The sequence below is a fragment of the Peromyscus maniculatus genome, chromosome 18 (genome assembly GCF_049852395.1).
Source record: "Peromyscus maniculatus bairdii isolate BWxNUB_F1_BW_parent chromosome 18, HU_Pman_BW_mat_3.1, whole genome shotgun sequence".
Lineage (NCBI taxonomy): Eukaryota > Metazoa > Chordata > Mammalia > Rodentia > Cricetidae > Peromyscus > Peromyscus maniculatus.
The window spans coordinates 39,287,233-39,307,499 of record NC_134869.1 but is presented as its reverse complement, the minus strand read 5'-3'; the positions used below and the strand labels follow the sequence as shown (position 1 = coordinate 39,307,499).

Sequence of the window (20,267 nt, the reverse complement as noted above, 5' to 3'; positions counted from 1 at the left end):
ATTTGGCTGTGGGTATCTGCTCCCATCAGTTGCTGGATGAAGCCTCTCTGATGATGATTGGGCCTATCTGGGCTATTAAGCCTCTGGTGCCTGGCTCTCCAGACAGTGTCAGGCATGGGTTCCCTCTTGTGTCATGATTCTCAAATTGGACCAGTCATTGGCTGACCACTCTTAACTAGTTCTGAGATACCTTTACCCTAGCACATTTTACAGACAGGACAACTAGGTTGAAAGTTTTGTGGTTGGGTTAGTATCCCAATCCCTCCACTGGAAGCCTTGCCTGGTTACAGAAGATGGCTGGTTTAGCCTCTGTATCCTCCATTACTAGGAATCTTCATTCCTGGTGAGAAAAGGAAGGGAAACATTGGCACATAGCTAGGACCCATGATCCTTTCATTGGGAGGCTCCCAATGGGTTCAGGAGGTTGAGGTTCATATGCATGCATCATAGTGCCTTATTATTAAGCTCTTCTCTCATCATTTTCATCAAGCTCAGAAATCTATGTTATGTTCCTTCTGCAGATTTTAGCTTCCTCCTCCTCCTCCTCTTCCTCTTCTTTTTCTTTGGTTTTTCAAGATAGGGTTTCTCTGTGTAGCCCTGGATGTCCTGGAACTCATTCTGTATACCAGGCTGGCCTTGAACTCAGAGATCTACCTGCCTCTGCCTCCCGAGGATTGGGATTAAAGGCGTGCGCCACCACCACCTAACAATCTTAGCTTCTTGAATATTCTTCCATTCTGTTCATCACTTCCAGGTAGCAACGAAGCATTTGCTTCTTTTTTTGTCTGCCAGATTTCCTCAAAAGACTCATCTTGTGGCCCTTATATCCATTCTCTCCTTGCCCATGGGAGGGCTGAGAGTAGACTGAGAAGCCACAAGATTTAGTCATTTAAAGATGCTGTGGGTGAGCATCGGCGGCGGTGGGGATGGTGAACTGTGAACCCTTAACTGTTCAACAGTTAGCCCTATCATAAGTGGGATTGTACACTCTACAAGTGCCAGATGCCCTGTATTCTATTTACCATACTTAAAAGTGTCATACTTATTGGGAAACACCTATATGCTTGGGTAGTTTGGGGGAAGAGACAACATCTTGCTGCCCTGGGCTGACAGGATGGAGAGAGCAATGGTTAGTGCAGAAATAGATGGAATATGACGTCAGTTGTTAGTCACATCAACAGGTGCTGGTAGGTACTGTGAAGGCAAATGGAGCAGGAGGAGGATATGGAGAATCAATTGTTTTACCTTTTGCTATGGGTCCCCAGGGTGCTCCTTGGCAGGCGACATTAGAACAGAGATCCGAATGCAAATATTTCAGGTAGAGAATAAGTTTATTAAGGTACACAATATTTTGGGGAACACAATACCACCACATTTCCTCTCTTTTTGTCTAAAATTAAAGAAAGCTTATAACTAATACAAGAAAAACTATCTTAATAATCCAATAAGTATATACAATATATACAGCCAAAAATTACATTAATGATGTCCAGTCCATTAACATTTGGCAGATTCAGATAAAAACTCCATTATATATATTAACAAGTCAGAAGAGCAGGGTAAAGAAAGACCCTGAGGCTGGGAGCTGCCAGGGGTTTCTGCCTCCCTGGGCTCCATTCGAATGAATGCCTCACCCCAATCTTAGGCTAATTTCTTGCCCGCTGTTCTTCAAGGCACTCAAGTTATCACTTTGCTTATGATGCTGTTTGCCTTGAATAAGCACATGATTAATGGGCTGCCAAGGTCTTCACTGGGGAGCAGAGAGCCCTCAAGGAGCAAGCAGTTAAGTGGCTGATAGCCACACCGAGGTGGGGAGGGATTAGAGCTGAACTTCTGGCGCCCCCATCCCCCTCCTAGGCTGGCACGAGCTGCTGGCCAGGTGGGTCCCTGTAGGGTCACTACATTGGTTTTTTTTAGCTTTGTTCAGCTGCTCTGAAAGTGTTTCAGGGTAAACAAAGGTTACTTATAGGACTCCAGACATTTGGAAAAGAAATGCTTCTTAGAGTGAAGTGCTCAGAGGAGCGTTGTCAGAGTTAGAAAGGCAATCTCTAAATCTAGCCCAGAGGGTTTACAAATGGCCCTGTTTACAAAAAGCAGGCACTTTGTTAGCCCTCTTTGAGGAACTGGCCCTCCTGAGACCCGTGATAGCGTGCCAATAGGTATGCAGAAAGAGAGGGCCAAGAAATGAGATTTTAGCCACAGAAGTCTATAAAATTTTGGGATAATGTGTTACATTTTTACAAAAGTACTTTCAGCCAATTCATTCAGCAATATTTATGTGCAGTGTTAGCAGGGAAGTACAGCCGATTTAGAGATGAATAAAATATAGTTTGCTTTTTTATTTTTATTTATTTATTTATTTTTTTAGAGCAGTTGACATCTGGCAGGGGAGATAGAATCACAAATAATCAGAAAAGAGTTTGTTTAGGGCTATTGCTTGGGTATATGCAAAGCATTAGAAGATCCCAGAGGACGGAATCATTCAGAGAGAACAGAACCAGAATAGAAGTTGGGAATGGGGAGCAGAGAGCTCATTTTTGGACAAGGTCTGGTGGAAAGAGAAAAGGCGGTTTTCCAAGTCGAAGGAAGAGAAAACACGAAGTTGTGGAGGCACGCAGCAGGTTCTAGTAGCAGGTCTCATAGACCAGAGTGGCTATGGGACAGCTTACATCAGAGGTGGAAGTCATCACAGCACACGATCGATCGATCATCATTTGTCAATGTAGGACAAATGAGTTTTGTTTTTTTGGGTAGGCGCTAGGGAACTGTCCGAGGTTCTGAAGCATGATCCCGATCAACTCAGGTATATTTGTGTTTGAGAAAGATGACAAGGGGGAAGGGCGGGTGGGCGCTGCAAAAGTGTGGAGAATAATCAATATGGAAAGTTAGCTACGCTGCTCGCATGCTCTCTATCAGGTGTTGAGCTAGGGAGAAGCAGCGCAGTAGTGGGGGTGTCTATTTAATACTCTCTTAACCCTATAGGAAAAGATTTAATAATATTTTATGACAGTAGTTAAAGACAAGGAGAGGGAGGAGGGCCACTAAGGAAATGGTAAAGTTTTTATTGAGAAAATAAATGGCTGGTTATTTATAGTAATTATTAAGACTACTGGAAGAAGGCAGAGCTTGGGGGGATGAGGAGATGGAGGATTTGGGTTGGAATATGCTGTGTTTGAGATACTCGGGGTTGGGATTTCCTGATAAAGAAGACCTTAGTTCTGGAGTTCAGAAGTAAGCATGAAGATTGTACTGTAAAGAATTGAGAACGTGAATGTTTTATTATTTGAGGATTTAGTATAATGTATTTTGATTATATTCACCCCCATTCCTCCCCATAACTCCTCTCAAATCCACTCCCATCCCTTTACCTCTCTTTGGTTCTTTGTATTTATAACCTCCGGAGTCCAATTTGTGCTGCCTAGTTATTTCTCGGTCTGGGGGTTATCCACCAGAGCATGATTGATATACCAGAGGCCACACCCCTAAAGAAAACTGACTTTCCCTTCTCTGGAAGCCATCGGCTATCCAAAGATCCTCAGTTAATGAGTGAATCCCTACCCATAGCTGAAGATGATTCATGACTCCTTCCCCCTCCATGTGAGAATGCTGATTGACTTGACATTTTGTGCATGTAACCCCAGGTGCCATGAGCTCATGAGCACTGCAGTTCTGTCAATGTCCAGAAGATACTGTTTCACCTCTGTCTTTCCTGACTCCTGGAGAACTTTCAAATTCTGGGAGTCCCATGGGACAGGCAGACAAGAGGAGACTGAGTCACAGTAGAGGACCTGGGAATTCACTAATTTGGTGTTGTTTTTATCAACTCACATTTTTGATTGTGTAGTCTCTATATTCGTGTTTGTGGGTATGTGTAGATGTACATGTGCGAAGGATGTCCTTGAGTACTATTCCTCCTCAGCTGTCCTCTACCTTGCGGTTCTAAGGCTCGTGTAGCAAGACTGGGGGATTAGTCTCCTCAGCCTTAATTTTATTAATATTTATTTAAAATTAGTTTGTAACAATTGATGCACACATAGGGCCCAGAATTCAAAGGGTATACTATAAACAGTTCTTTTTCTTCCTCTTGACTTCTTGAATCACCCTCTCCAGGGGGCACTCCTGACACTGGTTTCTATTATGTCCTTCCAGAAATAGACTTTGCAGAAAAAAAATTCTCTGTAGAGATCCTTTTAATCCTTGCAGATCACAAAATCCAGTCTCTTCTGAGGCCCACAGTTTGAACCCATAAAACACTGTACTTACAAGTGCCCTTTCCTGCCCAACAGCTTGCACAGGTATTGTCTTTATGATGAAATCCCATTTTCTCAATTGAAAACCGTCGAGAGGGCAGGTTCTCCAATTTGTGAGGTTCAGCTTGGCTCCTGGGGTTGGTGCCTAGTCTTTGCCTCTAATTCACAGCCCCCAGTTGCTGAACTGTGGTGGTGGAGGCGGCACTAATAAGACAAAGGTGAGCTGTGACGACCTGGGCAGAAATGAAAGCAACGAAAGGACGTTATCTGAAAAAGGGACCATTTTCTCTCCCAGTCTAGCTGGAGCACATTTTGCTATCACAAATTTCAACATCTATTGATTTTTTTTAAAACATGTTTTTGGCCTGTTTATATATTTTTCCTCTTTAAAATACTTTTATGAATTTTTGAAATATTATTTTATTTTATGGGTATGGGTGTTTTGCCTGCACATACGTCTATATGCCACTTGTGTGCCTGGTGTCTGCAGAGGCCAGCAGAGGGCATCAGTTCCTTTGGAACTGGAGTTACAGATGGTTGTGAGCCACCATGTGGGTGCTGGGAATCCTCTGCAAGAGGAACAAGTGCTCTTAACCACTGAGCCACACTAGTCCTCCTCTGCCTTTTTTTCTCAGCTTCTATTTTTTATTTTATTGAAAAATTGTTTTCATATAATATATCCTGATTGCACTTTCTCCCATTCTCAACTTCTCCTAGATCCTCCCTACCTACCCAATTCCATGCCCTTCTTTTTCTCTCAAAAAACAAATAATAAAAGATGAACAAGTATAAAAAACAAGAAACACCCACAACACAAAATCAGAAACCAAAATTTACAATAAAAAGACCAGTAAGAAAAGAAAAAAACATGCCCAAGCATTTTATAAAAATATCACTGAGTTGATTTTATGTCGGCCATCTACTCCTGGGCATGGAGCCTGCCCTGGAGTGTGGTTAATACAGCCAGTGAGACCCCATGGGAGAAGACTGCATTTTCCTTCGCAAGTGGGTACCAATTGCAGACCACTTCTTGGTTAGGGCTGGGAGCCCATACCAGCTTCTATCTTTCAACACTGGGAATCAGTCTGGCTTGAACTTGGGCAGGCCTTGTGAGTTTATATGTCAATCAGTCCTATTATGTCTGGAGGACACTTTCTTCGGAGTCATCCATGTCCCCCGCCTCTTGGAATCTTTCCACCTCCTCTTCCTCATTGCTCCCTAAGCCCTGAGCGGAGAGCTTGATTAAGACATCCCATTTAAGACTGATGACTCCACTATCTCTCACTCTCTTCATATTGTTCAGTTGTGTATTGCTTCCCATCTGGTGCAAGAAGAAGCTTTTATGATGATGGTTGAGCAAGGCACTGCTTTATGGGTATAGCTGCATGTCATTATGAGTCCTTTTGTTGCTAAATTTCTGTAGCAGAATAATAATAGCAGATTTTCCCCTAGGACCATGGCCTATCTAGCTTCTGGTTCTTGGCTTTTCTGGTAGTGTCAGGCATAAGTTCCATCTCATGGAGTGGGCCTTAAATCCATTCAGAGAGTGGCTAGTTACCTACAATGTTTGCATCACTATTGCACTGTTGAGCATATCTCCTGGGCATGTCACCACTGTAGGCTACAAAGTTTGTAGGTGGGTTGATGATTAGATTTCTCCTCTGGTAGCATGAAGAGTGCATTCCACTACCACTAATGCTAGTCAGTAGGGGGGTGAATCTTCTATTCTGTATTCAATGAGTTGTATAAGTGTTGCCTTCAGTAATAAGGACTTAACATCAGTTTGTGGAGAGCAACTAATAGCCTTGGCAATAGCCTGAGATGTTTGGGGGTTTCCATGGGGCCTCTTTGGCCAAAAACTCAACTATATATGACCCATTCCTGGCACTGGGGGTTTTGCTTGGTGGCATAAGATGTCCAGTTTGGTCATTGTCTTCCCATTATTCGTTGACTCTATTGAGATTTCTATCAGACATGTATGCATTGTAGGAAGCTTATTCAGTAACAGGTTTCCATATGGGCTCTCCAATGGCTCTTATTGTTACTTGTCCCTTTCCATATGCCCTTATACCTCCCTTCCATCTTTGCCCCATTTAATCCTCTCACTCTAGTCTCCCCATGCCTCTGTCTCTCCATAACAATTCTATTTCCCCTTCCTTAGAATATCCTCTCCTTCCCTCTCATCCCTTACTGGGTACCTAACCTCTGTGGTTTATATGCATTGTAGCATACATATTGAGCCCCTGGCCCCCCCTTTTTTTGAGACTGGTTTTCATGTAGCCCAGGGTGGTTTTGAACTTCTCATGTAGCCAAAGATGGCCTTGAACTCCCAATCCTCCTGTTTCCCTGCCAAAGGCTGAGTAATTGTTTATTTGAGTCTCATGTAACCTAGGCTGCTGGCCTTAAACTCACGTTATAGCTCAGAGTGACCTTGAATATCTAATACTTCTGTCTTCACCTGTCAAGTGTTGGAATTACAGACATGCATTACTTTGCCTGATTTATGTGATGCTGGGGATCAAACCCAGCGCCTCATGTATGCTAGTCCACCAACTGAGCGATATACTCAGCCCCAGACTTTGCATTTTAAGGACTCTGGCTTCTTTGAACTTCAAGTAAGACTTGAATTTAAAAAGTGAGGGCACATTGGATTGCTTCCTTGGGAGAAATCTTTGTAGCCTGTAGCACTGTGGAGAAGTCTAGTGAGTTGGTGATTCCTGGCTTTTCTGGTTGCAGGAGATACTTTTCCATGTGTTTATGCCTGGATTGAAGGCCACTGATATATAAGAAGCAGAAGCTGCTTGCTGTTTATTCCTGGAGTGGTGCCCAAGGCTATGATTCTGCACCTCAGTGTAGGCTAGTTGAATGCTTTGATTAGCCGTGATCCCAAATAATGCCGTGATTAGTCAAGTATCAATTCCAACGAATGATTTCCTCTACAAAATATCAACTGGTCAGTTCCAAATTATTTTAATAAGATCATTCATCTCACACAGTAGAATGAGTAAGAAGAGTTCAAATTGCCAGGCTATAGGGACATCTGAGCATAATCCGGTGTGTATGCTGATAGCAAGATTTGTGACATACTTAAAGCTTCCCGGTTTGGTTTCTCTGTGGGCTTTGCCATGTTGTACCCTTGGCCACTCTATCTTCTTTTAGGACAGACTTTCTTGGTACTTCTTGGCTGCTGTTGTTGTTGTATATAGGAAAATGTCCTGTGCATTATAAGGCATCTAGGAGCATTGGTAGCCACCACCCGTTAGCTGTCAAGAGTATCTTTATTGGACGCCCATCCTATTTGCAGAAACCTAAGTTGTTCCCCAGAGGACAACATTAACTTGGGTTAAGAGACACTGCAAGGGAGTAAGAAATCTGACTTCTGCCAATGACAGAGCTTTCCCTTCAGAAGCCACCTGTAGATCCTTGTCTTCTTCCTGACATAAAAACACTAGCATTTCTTCATTTAATGTTGGTTAGTCCCCTCTTACATATAGATAAGAAAGTCTGATCTTATGAAACCATTAACCAGCCCCTACAAGATTCTCCATATCAGCAAAGAGAGCGGGGATGGGGAGGAAGTGGGAAAGGATGGGAGAGAGGGAAACAGACAGGGAGACAGAGATCGAGAGGGATCGAGAGACAGAGACAGAGGTACAGTGACAGATATAGGAAACGTACAGAGAGAGAGAGACAGAGAAAGAGTCTCAACCTTCCTTGAGGTGCACGCAGGTGGTCCATTCTGCCTGGCGCAATTCTGTTGAAATCCTTTTGGATTTAGCTCAGTTCCAGCCTCCTTTGAAGCCTTTTCCAGTCAGAGTTAGATGTGTCTACAGCACCCCGCCTTACTTCTATGCTGGCCTTTACAATGTTGCCTGATAATTATTTGTTCATGTACCATTTGTTCTGTGAGATGGGCATGACCTTAAGACCAGTTGGCAAAGGTCATTCAGAGATGGGGAGAGTCAGACTTAATGTGGAGTGGGTCTCTAAACATGGCATAGACAGGGAAAACTGAGTGGAGAGTGCTCGGAGCCATGGGTGGCAGGGCCTCCAGGAGATGCCAGATTTGAGATATACCTAGAGTCTCAGACCTGGTCTGAGCTCTGTAGAGAAGTCAAGGTTGCAGGTCCAGATGAATCTCGGGTACTCTGGCTGCAGTCCATGCCGATGTGTCCTCCATGCACCTCCACAGCTTTACTGACTTCAGAGGCTGATACTGGCCATTCTGCCACGAATGAGAAAACTTATGAAGCTTTTTTTTTTTTAATTTTTAAATTTTATTTTATTTTACAATACCATTCAGTTCTACATATCAGTCATGGGTTCCCCTATTCTCCCCCTTCCCACCCCTCCCCTTACCCCCAGCCTACCCCCCATTCCCACCTCCTCCAGGACAAGTCCTCCCCCGAGGACTGCGATCAACCTGGTAGACTCAGTCCAGGCAGGTCCAGTCCCCTCCTCCCAGACTGAGCCAAGTGTCCCTGCATAGGCTCCAGGTTTCAAACAGCCAACTCATGCAATGAGCACAGGACTTGGTCCCACTGCCTAGTTGCCTCCCAAACTGATCAAGCCAATCAATTGTCTCACCTATTCAGAGGGCCTGATCCAGCTGGGGGCCCCTCAGCCTTTGGTTCATAGTTCATGTGTTTCCATTCATTTGGCTATTTTTTTCAATAATTGAGTAAAACCGAAATTTATTATAAGCCACAGTGGTCCTAGGGACTTCCATGCTATATGTATAGCCTCCATGGTTCTACGGGTTGTGGTCTGATTGTTCTTTATTTTATATCTAGAATCCACTTATGAGTGAGTACATACCATGACTGTCTTTCTGGGTTTGGGTTACCTCACTCAGGATGATTTTTTTCTAGTTCCATCCATTTGCCTGCAAATTTCATGCTTTCATTGGAGAAAACCTATGAAGCTTTAATGGTGGAGTTTTCAATACCAATAGAGGCTATGAAGGTAGGTCATTTGAATCAGAATAGCCTTCTCTTTAAATCACACCTACTAAGGAACAACCCATTATGTCTGTTGGCTTTGCTTTTAGGATGATAGTCTTAGAACAAAGGTAGCTATTGTGGAGCCCAAGAAGAGGAGCTAAAGATGTGAAGGTCGCTTCTATTTCCCCTTAAAGACAAAGAGAGGGAGGCAGGGTAAGCAGAGAGAGACCTAGCCATATATTGCAGGGTGCTAAAGTATTTTATTATTGTACCTAGAATGTAGAAAAGAGCTTTGCCCACCTCACTAATTCACCTCATGCTATGTTCAAAGTTATATCTGAGCTATATTAAATATTACGATAAAAATTTAGAACAAAGTCTATGATAATGGCAATTTCTGCCAAGCATTTTGGTGCAGGTGTCTAAGGGGCTGTGATATCAGTATGTGTGTGGGTGTCTTGGTTACTGTTATATTGCTGTGAAGAGACACCACGACCAAGGCAACTTATAAGAGGAAGCATTTACTTGGGGGCTGGTTCATAGTTTCAGAGGTTTAGTTTATGACTATCATGGTGGAGAACATGGCAGCAGGCTGGTGTGGTGCTGGAGCAGTAGCTGAGAGCTTATCCAAAAGTTGGAGACAGTCAGACAGACAGACAGGAGGAGGCAGACAGACACACAGAGTATGGAGGAAGAGAAAGACAAAGAAAAGAGAGATTGGGCCTGGCATGGGCTTTTGAAACCTCAAAGCCCACCCTTACTGACTCACCTCCTCTAACAAGGCCATACCTACTCAACAAAACCACACCTCCTAATCCTTCTCAAACAGTTGCGCTAATTGGGTTAGGAACCAAGCATTTAAACAAATGAGCCTGTGGAGGCTATTCTCATTCAAACCACCACAGTGGACGACACTGGAGTAGGTGGGGGCTTTTTCCCCAAGGAGACTGAACTAGGGAGGTAGAGACAATCTGGATTTGTATCTAGATGCTTATGGGGGCAGGAGGTGGAATTGGGAGTTGATTCAGTTGAAGAAATTCTCACATGTGCAAACAATGGAAGTTGGAGGGAGGAGTCCTCCCCCTCCCCCTTGCCCAAGCAGCTTAGTTGGGTGTGGTTTCTGAATCAAGTTTCTGGTTCTTAGAGAGACATTTAGCTTTTCAGTTGCTCTGTTGATTCTTCTCCCTAGTGTCTATTTCAGTTCATTTGGCTTCCTTGCCAGGGTCATTCCTTCTGGTGCGATGGTGGTCCTGATCCTTTGGCTACGTTCCCGTAGTTTTCTTTAATGTGTCCTAAGCTAAGCTGATGTTGAATGCTGGTAATTTCATTTGCATGTGTACATTTACATGTATCTGTGGTTTGCAATCTACTAGGGTCACTGTAGCCAATGACACTAGAAAATGCAGACTTCTTTAGGAAGAAAGACAGTTGAAGGAAACATCTTCTCCTGGACTCATAACCTATGCTTGCATTAGTTACTTTTCTGTTATTGTGGCAACATAAAAGAAAGTTTATTTTGGCTTAAGGTTCCAGAGGGAGAATTCTGTCATGGTGGGCAGTTGGGGGCAGCAAGCAGTAGGCATGGTGGCTAGAACAGAATGCTAAGGGCGCACATCTTTTGCCATAAGCATGAAGAAGAGAGCAAACTGGAAATGGTGTGAGTCTTTAAACTCTGAAAGTCTACCTCAAGTGACAGACTATCTCCAACAAGGCTATAACACCTAAACCTCCCAAAACAGTGCCACCAACTGGGGACCAAGTGTTCAAATACCCAAGACTATGGGTGACAATTACTGTTCAAATCACTACAATATCCTTTTTGAGATGCTGCATGAATTGACTGAGGAGGTCAGGGAAAGGTGGTCTTATTTTTCCAAATTATTACTACAGATCTAGGTAATAATGTAGTCTTATTCTTTTCAATATAGGCTAAGCCTGCCCTGGCCTTGGTTTCTGAATGGAACTAGAGGTGTCCAAATGTCTCAGGGTTCAATGCCTTGTGCCCTCTAGAATATAGACATTCCTCACAATAGAGGGGGAAATCACACCCATAGACTGACCTCCTTAAGTAGTTTCCATTTTTCAGAGAGGGGCAGCCAGAATTTAAAATATATACACTTTCACCATCATTGTTTGAGTTCAAGCCTGTACAGTGTACCTTTCCATAAGAGGTATCTTTATTTGCTTTCTATTGCTATGATAAAATACCCACTGAACACATCCTGGAGAGGAAAGGTTTATTATTATTATTATTATTATTATTATTATTTATTATTTTTGCCTTGAGGATCTCAGTTTGTTATTGAGGGAAGTCAGGGCAGGACCTCAAAGCAGGAACCTGGAGACAGGAACTGAAGCAGAGGCCATGGAGGAGTGATACTGGCTTGATCGTCATGGCTTTGTTCACTTTGATTTCTTATACCATCCAGGAATACCAGCCCAGGGATGACATTGTCCCTCGGTGAACTTGGCCTTTCCACATCAATCATTCATCAAGAACATGCCTTACAAACTTGCCTCCAGGCAATCTAATGGAGATTTTTTTTTTTTTTTTCAAACAAGGTTCTTCTTAGACAACTCTAGCTCATGTCAAGTTGACAAAATTCTAACCAGGACAAAGAGGCATTGTGGAGTGGAAAAAAGATGAGCATAGTTGCACCAGAAATTTCCTTTAAAAAAATCCTAATGAAAGCATTAGAAAGTATGCATTTTATTTTACATTTTAGATGCTGTGTTTAGCATATTGGTAATACAGATATACCGAATGCAGCACAGCATATGCTCAAGGAGCTAGGTGTACTGCTGTGTTGGGGTGATTGCTCCTTTGGGACATACTCATGGGGCATAGCTTCTGTCCTGGTGGCATCGCTTGTCAAATCAAAAGCAGCCTTTGACCGTGAGGAGAAAGTCATGCACCATAGATGGATCCTGCAGCATTTACTGCCATAATACACTTAAATGCATGTGCATTAAGTACAATCTTCCTTGCTCACGTTTGGGCAGTTTAGGTGCAATTAATGCTAGTTTTAAATATAACTGTTTCAGAGTTTAAAAAAGGCTTTGCAGTTAGGTCCATTTCCCCCCCTTGTAATCACTGCTGTGTTTCTACTTTACAGGAAAAATAAAAGTGAATTACCTCAGATCATACTTTCCACTGTGTCTCAGGGAAGTGAGTGCATTTTAAACTTAACCCTTGCTTATTACAACAGAATGCTCCCAGGGCTGGCAGGAGACATGGTCTGTTTCCTTTCCTTGGGGGCTCAGACATGAATCCTTGTTTGTTAAGTGAGAACAGCAGGAGATGAGGACACAGGCTTTCACATTCACAAAGGTTGGCTGGTCCCCATTGATTGAAGAGATGCCTCTTGCTAGGTCTGTAACAAGACCACAGATACCATCTCACCTTTCCCATTTTTCTCTGTTGGGAACTCTGGGTCTTCACACTGGTCCAGCATGAGTCCTGGCCACCATGTTTTCAGGACAGGCTCTTCCTGAAGTGAAGTCTGGGCCTGATCTCAATGGAAGAGGTGCATCGATGGTCTTGTTCTGCAGCTTCCTCTTTCCCAGAGGACACGTGAGCTCAGCACCAAGCCTGCCCAGCCATCTGGCTCCTTTCTTTGTGCCATTTGTCACTCTAGCCATTCAAGGATGCAGCAGTGATTCTGAGATGATGGTGTGTTTTCAGAAAGCCCGATTCATCTTTCCTCCTCTGACTGCTTTTTAACCCAGAGCTCACATGTCAGTCTGTTTCCATCTTCTCCCTCAGGAGAAATTTGGTTTGGGGTATACCCACGACCCAGTGAAGATGGTAGAGCCTTGAAAATGTTGTCATCGCTTCTGTCCTTGAAGCTGAGTGATTTAAACAGCCATCATCACTGCCATCAGCAATGACACTTTTTTTTTCAGAGGTAGCAAATATAATACATTTTATGTGTCTATTAATTATAGTCTCTTATTAGAGTACCAGGAACTCTGAGTATTGAATGTAAAGGAACCCATTGAAAACTCAAAACTACCCGAGCTGTTTTGAATTTATGAATGGGGAAATGAGGCAGGGAAGTGTTAAATAATGTTCCTGTGGTAACAGAGTTGGTAAATAGGAAAGCCAGGATCTGAACTGGTGATGATGTGGATTTAAACACTACTTTTTGATAAATAGATACAAAAACTCAAAATTCCCACATAGGTTAAATTGAATAGTTTTCTCAAATTTTAATTACACAGTTTGCACAGGACTCAGAAATGACTTTTTTTTTTTTGGTTATAAATACACTCTCTGCCTTTGGAAAGACTAGTTCTGTTTTTCTGTCCCGTCCTTGACCCAATTACCAGGCTTGCTAGAAGGTGGCTCTCCCCTTTGATCTTCATGGGGTTGAAGCTGCTCAATGCTCTCATTTATCACAAGGAGGCAAATCTCCCATGTCACTGGGAAAAGAGAAGGGCACAGCACCTCGGGACAGCATACTTAAGCCATAGGAGCCAGCTGAGCTCTGTCCTCAGGCAGCAGCATACAGGACTCCATGCCCTGACATCCAAGGCCTACCATCAGCTCTCAGTGTGATGCTGGCAAGCCACTTAACCTCCCTGTGTGCAGGATGATGAAATAATGCTTTGATCTTTGGAGAGGAGCAAGCTTGACATAAATACCAAGTAGGTCCACTTATCCTCTGTGCCTCTTAAGCTCACGTGGAGACTGATGCTTCTCATCAAATGCCAGAACATTTTTCAGTGACAGGGCAGCATTCCTAGACAGGAACTCCCCCACCCCCCACCCCCCACCTCTGTTCGAGACAGGGTTTCTCTACATAGCTTTGCGCCTTTCCTGGAGCTCACTTGGTAGCCCAGGCTGGCCTCGAACTCACAGCGATCCGCCTGGCTCTGCCTCCCGAGTGCTGGGATTAAAGGCGTGCGCCACCACCGCCCGGCGTTCCCCAAGACTTTTTATAGAGCCTGTTGTCTCAGGAGCATTGAGCACACATCACAGTACTACATTCTATTTAAAAAGTCCTCTACATTATTTAAAGCGCCCGTGCATTGTGAAACCAAATTTGTGCCTAAAATTTGTGCTCACAGGAACCTGGTTTTGCTCTTTGAAGCTATCTATCTACAGTGACTTGGGATTAAACCCTCTAGTCTCAACCCCTCCCTTTATCCTGCTTTTAAAGCTGATTCTAAGCAGCAATCTTCCCGTGTCCCCTGCCCCGACACCCAAGATTGACTTAAGTCTGTGGTGCCCAGGATCCAAAGTGGGGGCACTCACAGACACCCACAGCTGGATGAAAATTGGTATTCCCCCAGCAAGCTGGAGAAGTTCATTACGCATCTTCAGGTGTGGAGGATAGTGATGACCAGGGAGCAATCTCCCCCCCCCCCAGAAATATTTGCATTTTTAAATTGAAAGTTCAGTAGAAGAAAGTCAAAATGATTGAATTCTAGGAAAAGAGAGGTAATTGCCACCCCAGCCTCTTCATTGCTGTGTGAAGAACGACATCCCTGGGTAGGTCCGGTCACAGACACCACCATTAGAGAGAAAGAAACAGAAGCTGACGCCCCCTGCCCCTCCCCCACTCAGTCTGCCTGGCATCAGTCGGCTCGTTTTTTGGAGAGGTCTGCAAGACCTTCACCATTTTACAGATGGCAATTCTAAGGTTCACAGAAGTCAGGTAATTTCCCTAAGGTCGTTCAGCTAGAAAAGAGCAGAACCGCGATTTGGTTCGGAGCCCTAATGTGACTGGAAATTAGGAATGGCGAGTGTTCCACTTGGATTCATCCTGGTGTGGAGCGGCGGGGTCTCTTCAGCAGCTGCTGTATTCAGTCGAGTTGGGCATTTCTCATATGCCAGGCTTTTCCAAGCACTAGCAACTCAAAAGGAATGTGACACGACCTCTCTCCTGGATATGCTTGCAGTTCCTTAGTGATGATTTACCGAGAGAGCAAAACCCATTCAAGTCTGAAAACTGAGACATAAACTCAATTTAATGCAATATGAGCAATAATATTTAACTTAGGGAAACTTGCGCTTTCAACACGTTATATTTCTACATTTTTAAAAGCTGTATGGTGAAAATGACTCATAACCTCCATTTTTCTAGATGAGAAAATATTAGCTTCCTGTTGACCAGTATGGTAAAATGTGCTTACTGATACTTAAGTGAAATTAATTAAGGCCGTGAGTCAAATATTCAGTTGCATTAGCCACATTTCAAATGTTCTGTAGCTGTAGTGCCAAGCGGCCATTTCACTGGACAGCGTAGAGGACCTGCCTGTCACTAGCAGAGTGTCCTACTGGATAGGGCTGTCTAAATCATTTGCCTTCATGGGAATGTGGGGACTTGGTCTATAATATGTCTCCAGAGCACATGCCTTTTAAAATATATTTATTTTAAATATCCACCACCAACAATGTGGTGGTTTGAATGAGAATTGTGTTATAGGCTCGTGTTAGAATACTTGGTCTCCAGTTGGTGGAACTGTTTGGGGAGGATTAGGAGGTGTGGTCTCGTGGAAGGAGGCGTGTCACTGGGGGTGGCCTTGGAGGTTTCAAAAACCTATCTCATTCCTAGTTAGTGCTCTCCCTCTCTGCCTTGTACCTGTGGATCAGATGCAAACTCTCAGCTGCTGCTCCAGCACCATGCCTGCCTGCTGCCATGTTCCTTGCTTGCTATGATGATCATGGAACCATGAGCTCCTCAGTTGTATGCTTTTTGTTAGGAGTTGCCTCTGTCATGGTGCTTTGCTATGGCAATGCAAAACCAAGTAACCAAGACGACATTTGTTTTTGCGGTAGATCAAACTCATGGTCTTATTCATGCTGCAAGGGCTCTCCCACTTCCAACTTCCGGAGTACATGCTTTAACACAGTGTATTTTATTACTGTCTTAGTTTTAGTGAAATGGGCGGGGATTTTAAATCTCCCTTGCTTTTACGAGGAACATGAAATGTTCTAGAAAGAGATGGGGATTAGTGGCATAGATGAATTTTCATTACAGTCCTCTAGTCTTTGTCAGAGCTGGAACCTATTTCTTTTGTTAGAAGAGAGTTAGTGCTTTCTGGTCACTGCCCTTATTGGATAATTACCATAAGATAACCTCCTCAAGGTCTTTTGCCAAAATATTATGCCTTATTTACTTTAAAAACTTGGTTCCTAAAATAGTACCTAGTATAGAAATATTTTTAAGTTTTAAGGAAGAGCTGGAGGATGATGGCTCAGCGGGTCAGAGTACTTGGGGTTCAAGTGTGAGGACCTGAGTTCCAATCTCCAATACCTGTTTGAAAGTGAGGCATGGCTGTGTATAAACCCAGCACTGTGAGGGGCAGAGAGGAGGGTCCCTGAGGCTTGCTGATAGCTAGCAAAGTTTAGTGAAAGACCCTGCCTTGAGGAAGTAGGTGGTAGAGAGTGTTAGAGCATGGCAACAGATGTCCCCTTGGGCCTCTGTGCATGTGCATTGACATAATTGTACTACCCATACACATAACACAGACGAATACATAGATCACACACATATACACAGGCACACATACTGACACACTTGGACAGACGTGCACACACACAGACCTGCACACACAAGACACGTACACACACAAAGACACCTACATAAACGCAGACAGCTACACACACACACACTTACACACGCACCCCTGAGAGTCACATATGTATGCACACACATGCATACAGAGACACACACAGACACCTACACACATGCGCACACAGACACCATACACACATACTCACAGTCACCTGCACACAGATACCTCCCCCAGACCTACACACACACACAGACACTTAAACACACAGACATCTACATACAGACGTGCATGCACAGAGACCTATACACACATACACATACACACACACACACACACACACACCTACACTCCTACACACAGAGACACCCATATACACATGAGGAGATACATCCATACACAGAGATCCATATACACACACAGAGAGACACCCATACACACATACACAGATACACACAGAGACACCTATGCCCACAGAGACCTACACACACACACACACACAGACCTGCACACAGACACACACCTGCACACACACAGAGACACCTACACACAGAGAGACACCCACACAGACACTTACACACACACACACACACACACACACACACACACACGCACACGCACACACACAAAATCTCTGAAATATTCTCCACTCTTAAAAGAATAATGGCGAAGAATAGGATTTTTCGATTCCTGTATGTGGTGATATTTAAATTGTGCTGAAATGTGATTTTATTTGTATGTTAATAAATAAAGTTTGCCTAGAGATCAGAGGTCATAGCCAGCCATAAGCAGAAGTCAGGCGGTGGAAGCACACACCGTTAATCCGACCACATAGCAGGCAGAGTCTCTGTGTGGTCAAGGACACAGCCAAGCGAGGTAACACGAGCCTTTAATCCCAGTACCAACCATAGAGACCTGGAGGTCTGTATAGACAGGCAGTGACAAGGAAGTCATGTGGCTGGGCTTAGAGCCAGTGAGAAGGCAGAACAGGAAGGCAATAAATACATAGGTTAGATGGGAAGAAGCTCTCTCTGGGGAAGCAACGGCGGCAAGGTGGTAAGAAAAGGTAGTCGTGGCTCTTCGCTAGTTCTCTGATCTCTTTGGCTATTACCTCTGTATTTGGCTCTGTGTTTCTTATTTAATTATAAGACGGTTTAGAAATTTGTCTATACCTGTATGATTCCTCGGAGAAGAAAGTAAAGATTTCCTCACAGGCAACGTGCGTGCGTGCGTGCGACTTTGCAGAAGGAGGGCCACGTTTTGGTGGTATATGCTGTGATGGAGGTATACAGGAAGAGGTCATAAGAGCCACCAAAAAGCTTATGTGGGGCTTTATCTCGAGATAGTCGTGTGCAGCCCAAAGCTAGTCTTGAACTTGCTTTCTAGCAGAGGCTGGTCTTGAACTCCTGATCTTCCTGCTTCTACTTCTCAAGTGCTGGGCTCCATGTGTGTGCCACCGAGTCTGGCTTACAGTATGCTGTTTTAAATCTAAACTTAAGAAACTCTATGGCTCCCAAGCAAGCACTGAGGACAAATCGCCTCAATACTAAATTAATTCCCGTTATCATCCTAGCGCCGTGAAACAAAGCAACTCGCCTGCCGGCTGCTGGTTCGCCCCCCGCCCCCCATATGTCCTCCCACATCACTTGCTTTCCCCCCACCAAATGTGTGAAAGCTGAAGAAATACTCAATTCTGGCTCCCGGCTCCCCCTCCTTCTTTTCATCAAGGCCGACTCCTACTCCTCCTTATCTCCTTTCTCTTCTTTCTTATGATTTAGCGAGTATGTTGGCTTCTGTCACTAAGAGCAAACAGAACCCGTGGAGAAGCATTTAAAAAGACCAGACCCGCTGATGTGGGTTGGAGAGCGAATGCCACACGCTCACTCACCACCTCTTAAAGGCTTTAATTTACGGCAAAAATAAAAAGCAGTTGTTCAACATTGAACAAGGGGAGTCGGCTTTGAAAACTGATAAGAGGAGAAAAATGCCAGACTCATTTTGAATTTGAACTTAACAACCAAGACCCTTATTTCCCTGCGGCAAAATGATCACAACTTTCTTAGAATGATTTAAGAATTCCCCGGAGACACTTCGCCCGGGCCCCTTTGTGGGCCTATCTCAGTGGCTTTAGAATCCTCCTCACTGGGCTTATCAGAGAAGATTCCAATTTAGAGCAGCAAAAGTCTAGGGTCTGATATCAGTGCAAGCGTGGTTTTTTTATTTTTTATTTTTTATTTTTTTAAAGAGACATGATGTTTTACAGTGCAAACAGTTTTGAAAAGGTCCCACGTTTGCGGGGAACAGAGCGCTTTTGTGTGAAGGGCCCTGAAAAGCATTATTCAGGAGAAAATGCATCAAAGGGAATAGAAGAAAAAAAAAAAAAAAAAAAAAGGAAAGTTTGCTGATGTAGAGATTGGAGGCAGCCTGTGCTGGCAGGCGCAATTATGACCAAATAATTGAATCTTTTAGGAGAGATAAGATGAAATGAAGCAGTAGTTGTCTCCCAATGGGAGCCTGTTCATTAGATACCAAGGAGTACAGCTGCGGAGAATTCAGCTACCACAGGTGCCTTGTTCAGGTGTACATCAGGGCACAGCAGCAGCAGACCAGGGTGAAGTTGTACATCTTCAGTCCCACAGTCTTTGATAGGCAAGAAGGCTGGAGAGGACACTCTCAAGTGCGACACCCTGGAACATCTCAGAGTCCTAAAACGATGATCAAATTCAGCCCTGTGTCCTTTAGAGAGAAACGAAAGGAAATAGAACTTTTCATAATTAGTGGGTTCTTTAAAAAATGGCTTCGGGTTTGTTCATTGCATGTGTTTGAGTGCTTTATCTGCATGCTAAATGCACAATGTGCGTGTCTAAATGCACAACACGCGTGTCTGGTGCTCACAGAGGCCAGAAGAGGGAACCAGATCCCCTCAAACTGGAGTTACAGATGGCTGTGAGTCGTCATGTGGGTGCTGGGTATTGAACCGAGACCATCTGGAAGAAAAACAAAGGCTCTTAGCTGCGGAGCCACGTCTCCAGTTCCTAATGGATTGTTTTGTTTTTTTTTTTTTAAAATCAGAAATGTTGAACATCTTTCTTTGCTCATTGGTTTCAGTGTTTCTGGATGCTTCCTTCTTTGTCTGCACATGCCTTTGTCAAAGGCAATGGAGACAGAACTGTACAGTGTTTATTTCAATGTTCCACCAGCCCTAAAGGAGAATGATCTTGTTCCTGGCCTTGAAAGAGGGGACCTGGTAGCATTGGCCCATGAGAAGTAAGGCTCTTATGTAGTCTGCATCCAGATGTTCTTTAGGAATCTTTCTCAGGGCTCCTGCATGGAGGAACTAGGAAGAGAGCACAATCTAGTGAAATATGGCACAATCATTTCTACCCATAACAGAGCAAAGGGCATCCCTAACATTCTGTTAAGGATTCTGTTAGACATCTTGCTTCAGGCTTTCATCTTTAATGGAACAATATAACTCACTCTGTTACATTGCATGCCTTGCTTCTTCCAAATTCATAATTTCTTTTAACCTAGGTACAGTTTGCTTACC

General features: G+C 43.8%; 1 protein-coding gene across 1 annotated transcript in view; it reads left to right on the top strand.

Annotated features, from left to right (window-relative positions):
- Positions 1-20,267, top strand: part of Tph2 (tryptophan hydroxylase 2) — a 104,561-nt gene that overhangs the window by 43,225 nt on the left and 41,069 nt on the right. The window lies entirely within an intron of this gene.